The sequence below is a fragment of the Eriocheir sinensis genome, chromosome 14 (assembly GCF_024679095.1).
Source record: "Eriocheir sinensis breed Jianghai 21 chromosome 14, ASM2467909v1, whole genome shotgun sequence".
Classification (NCBI taxonomy): domain Eukaryota; kingdom Metazoa; phylum Arthropoda; class Malacostraca; order Decapoda; family Varunidae; genus Eriocheir; species Eriocheir sinensis.
Genome location: NC_066522.1, coordinates 15,154,829 through 15,159,828, shown reverse-complemented (window position 1 = coordinate 15,159,828; position 5,000 = coordinate 15,154,829).

Genomic DNA, 5,000 nt, shown 5'->3' with positions numbered 1-5,000 from the left:
TGTGTGTGTGTGTGTGTAACAAAAAAAAAAGGAATAAAGAGTGGGAAAGGGAATCAAGAAAATGCGTGCTGCGGAAAACAGAAATGAAGAGAGTAAAGGAAAAGGATTAAGAAGCAAAAAACTGAGCAGAAAACACGTGTTGTTAAAATGACATGGAGAGAAAAATAGATGTAAAAATGAATCGGAAAAGTATGTATGTATGTAATGTGTTTGTGTGTGTGAGTGAGTGAAAGAATGTGAGTGGGGAGGAGGGGCAGGAGGAGGATTGCAAGAACCATTTTAATTTCATTCCATATTACTGGGAGAAAAAAGGGGAGAAAATCCGCGCCTGATCCCCGTTGTGGCCTTCGTAAAACTCAATAATACCGAATAAGGCAAAAATAGTCGCAGCGGTTAGAAAAGCGCCATAATACCTGTTTCATGGTAATGGTGCATGAAGCAGCGAGCCACCAAAATGCACAAAGACCACGAGCGTAAACATTGTAATGCGCATTGTGTGTTGAAAAGGTAAAGCTGATCCACCTGAGAGAGAGAGACAGAGACAGACGGACAGACAGGCAGACAGACCAACGTTGCCAGATTGTCGTACTCAGCCGATTATATTTCCCGCGACTTCCTACCCCTAAACTGTCTTCTGGGCTCCAATAACGAAACTCACTTATAGTTATCGTTAAAAGAGTTATATTCTGATGTTTATTGGCAATAGTTAGGCGTCAGAAACCGGTAAATACTATGCTCTGAGTACGATAATCTGGCAACGGTGAGACAGACAGACAATCAACATCACAAACACAAACACTCACATACACACACGCTTAGGCTGACAGACAGATACACACACATACACTCACACACGGACAGACAGCCACACGCGATACAATTTTCAAACACAAACAGACAAACAGACAGACAGACAGACAGAGACAAACAGACGCTGCTGCAACACAAAAGCCGCAACACAGCATCCAGCAGCCAGAGCTATGTAAATAAATAATGAAATTCGGCGCCAAACAAAAGGGGTAGAAGCCGTGGTGATGGTGAGTGGGGTTGACAACGAAGATATTATCAACAACAACAACAACAATAACAACAACAAAAACAACAACAACAGCAACAACAACGACAACAATAACAACAACAACAGGGAAGGCGGTGGCTGAGTGGCTAGCGTGCGGGCCCAGCATTCACCGCGTTCTGAACGACGCGGGTTCGAATCCGCCGTTACCACCTGGAATTTTTCAGTCACCGCCGAGTGGCCCAAGACTACTCATATGCTGTTCTCCAGACCACCTATCAAACCGAACTCCGTAAAAACCGTCCAAGTCATTCAAGAATGAGCTCCGGGAAGCAGGCAGGCAGCATGAGCCAAGAAAAGATGGCGCCATTATAAACACTTGCCTTCACCAAGACGGGCTCAGGCCGACCACCAAGCCCCTCAAGAAAGCCTACTGGTGCTACAGACATCGCCGTAAAAAAAAAATTAAAAACTAAAAAAAAAACTACAACAACACCAATAAACAACAACAAGTCAGTCAGCCCGTTTCCTCGCTCATCCTTCAAAAGGTGTTTTGATTCAGTCTAAGATACAACCGTGTTTACCGATGAGAAAGAGAGAGAGAGAGAGAGAGAGAGAGAGAGAGAGAGAGAGAGAGAGAGAGAGAGAGAGAGAGAGAGAAACAACAACAACAGGAGTAAACAGCTGGCCCTCGATAAAATTTGCCCTCCACAACAACATCGCTCACGCCCAAAGAAAGGCTCGTTTGTTTCCCGTCCCGGCCCCGCCCGAAGACGTGTAAGCGCAGCCACAACAGATTTTTGTCCGACAGTGACTTTAACAGATCACGTCCGGTCGATAGTGAGTCATGTTTCTCCTGCCTGTCATGAGGAAAGAAGAGCTGGAGTGGCTGAGGGAGGGAGGAAGGAAGGAAGGAAGGCCAAAAAGGGAAGATGGACGGGGCGGCTGCGAAAAACGAGGGTGAAGGGAGTGAGTGAAAGAAAGGAATAAGAAGCGGGGAAAGGAATCAGAAAATACGTGCTGCGGAAAACGGAAATAAAGAGAGTAAGGGAAATTATGAAAAGCTGAAAATACGTGTTACTTCTCTGTAAATTATTAAAAAGCGAAGGAAGTGAGAGAAAGAAATAAGAAGTGTGAAAAGGGAACCAAAAAAATACGTGCTGGCGAAAAATGGAAATACAGAGAATAAAGAGAAAGGCTTGGAAGCGAAAACTGGGCAGAAAATCGTGTTGCTTACCTATAAATGACTAAAAAGCGAAGGGAGTGACAGAAAGGATCAAGAAGAGTGAAAAGGGAACCAAAAAAATACGTACTGCGAAAAAGGAGATACAGAGAGTGAAGGGAAAGGGTTGGAAGCGAAAATTGGGCAGGATATACGTGTTGCTTACCTATAAATGACTAAAAAGTGAAGGGAGTGAGAGAAAGAAATAAGAAGTGTGAAAAGGGAACCAAAAAAAATACGTGATGCGAAAAACGAAAATACAGAGAGTGAAGGGAAAGGGTTGGAGGCGAAAATTGGGCAGGAAATACGTGTTGCTTACCTATAAATGACTAAAAAGCGAAGGGAGTGAAAGAAAGAAATAAGAAGTGTGAAAAGTAAGCAAAAAACTACGTGGTGCGAAAAATGGAAGTACAAAAAGTAAAGAGAAAGGTTTGGAAGCGAAAACTGGGCAGAAAATATGTGTTGCTTGCGTATAATTGACTAAAAGGTGAAGGGAGTGAGAGAAAGGAAAAAGAAATGGGAAAAGAAACTCAGAAAATACGTGCTGCAAAAACTGGAAATGAAAAGGGTAAAGGGAAAGGATTAAGAAGCGAAAATTGAGCAGAAAACACGTGTTGCTTAAATAATAATAAAGGAAAAGAACTGAGAGAAAAAATAAGTGCAAAAAAATAATCCAAATATCCGTGATGCGAGAAATGTAAATGAAGTAAGGGAAAGGATTAAGAAGCGAGAATCGAACAGGAAACACGTGTTGCTAAAATTATACTAAAAAGAAGAGAACTGAGAGGAAACTAGGTGTAAAAATGTATCAGAAAATGTGCTGAAAAAAACGGAAAAGAAGGGAATAAGGCAGAGAATTAAGAGCAGAAAATCGAGCAGAAAACACGTGCTGCTAAAGTGAAAATCAAAGAAAACGATTAAGAGAAAAAAAAGTGTAAAAGTTGAATCAGAAAATACGCACAGAATAAAAAGGGAAATGCAGGGAGTAAATAAAAAAGGATTAAGGAGCGAAAATTGAGCAGAAAACACGTGTTGATAAAATGAAAGTAAAGGAAAGGGATTAAGAGAAAAAATAAGTGTAAGAAATAAATAAAAAATACGTACTGAAAAAAAAGGAAATGCGGGGAATAAATGAAAAGGATTAAAGAGCGAAAATAGAGCAGAAAACACGTGTTGCTAAAATGAAAATAACTGAACAGGATTAAAAGAGAAAAAATAAGTAAAAAATTAATCAGAAAATACGTGCTGCAAAAAACGGAAATGAAGGGAAAAAAAGTTAAATGATTAAGAAACGTAAATTGAACAGGAAAAAAACGTGTTTCTAACCTAACAAGTATAATAAAGTTAAGAACGTGAGCGAAAAGGATAAGAAGAAATAAGAAAAGTAAATCAGAAAATGTGTGTTTCTTGACAAGGAAGATATTGAGGAGCAGAAAATAGAGCAGAAAATTCGTGTTCCTTACCTAGTAGAAAATATAACGAAGTGAAGGACGTGAGAGAAAAGATTTTAGAAGAGGAAAAGTTATCATACAATACATTTTTCTTAACTCGTAAAAAGGTTAAGGCGTTAGAAATAGAAAATCGAAAAGAAAATGCGTGTACCTTACCTGGATTTTAGAAGCACAAAAGTTACCATATAATACATTTTTCTTAACTCGTAAAAAGGTTAAGGTGTTAGAAATAGAAAATCAAAAAAAAAAAGGCGTGTTCCTTACCTAAACATTACTATGAGGCCAAGAATATGAGAGAAAAAGATTAAGAAATGAAATATCAATCATACAATTCGTTTTTTCTTTAGCCATAAAAAAAAGATTGAAGGAGTTAAAAGCAGAAAATTGAAAGGAAAATGCGTGTTACTCGCAAAAAAAAATAAGGGAAGAAAGTGACACAAAAGAATAAAGAGTGAAAAGATTAAGAAGTGAAATATCAATCATAAAAAAATCATTCTTTCTTTACCTATAGAAAAAAAAGGGTTGAAGAAGTTAGAAGCAGAAAAGTGAAAGGAAATTGCGTGTTACTTACAAAAAAAAAATAAGGGAAGAACATTAACCAAAAGAATAAGAAGTGAAAAAATAACCAGAAAATACGTAGACTTGTTGAAAAAATGTGGGGCAGGATTTTTTTAACCTCAGTATCCTCTATTTATAGTTTCAGCGGTACATTTTTCAATACTCAAGAGGCCAGACGCACCAATAACGGACATATTTCTGGTGTGTGTGTGTATACGTGTTTGTGTGTGTGTGTGTGTGTGTGTGTGTGTGTGTGTGTGTGTGTGTGTGTGTGTGTGTGTTCACGAAAAAAAAAATATACAGACATCAACATTATAGCATTTTGCAGAGAAACAAAAAATAAATAAAAACATTTCGGATTAAGAGATTAACAAACAAACATAAAAAAAAATAAGAGATGGCTAAAAAGGAAAGCTGGAAATAACAAGCAAGCAAATAAAACGAATAAAACACAGAGGAGCAAAAACGAAAAGAAAAGAAAGAACGAAAAAGAGAAAAATTATAAGAAAAAGGAATCAAGGGCAACAGAGAAGTGATAAAGAGTAAAAGAAGAAAGAAGAAAGGAAAAGAAAAGAAAGAAAGGACACGAAGAAAAAAAAAAATAAAACGAAGGCAATAGAGAGATAAATCGAAAATAATAATCCGTAAGAAAAAATAACATAAAGGCTTTCCAGTATGATGAGCCACCAGCCAATCAGAAGGCAGGAGCCATTTCCGAGCCTTTCTCTTTCTCCTTTCCCTTCCGTACCCCTTC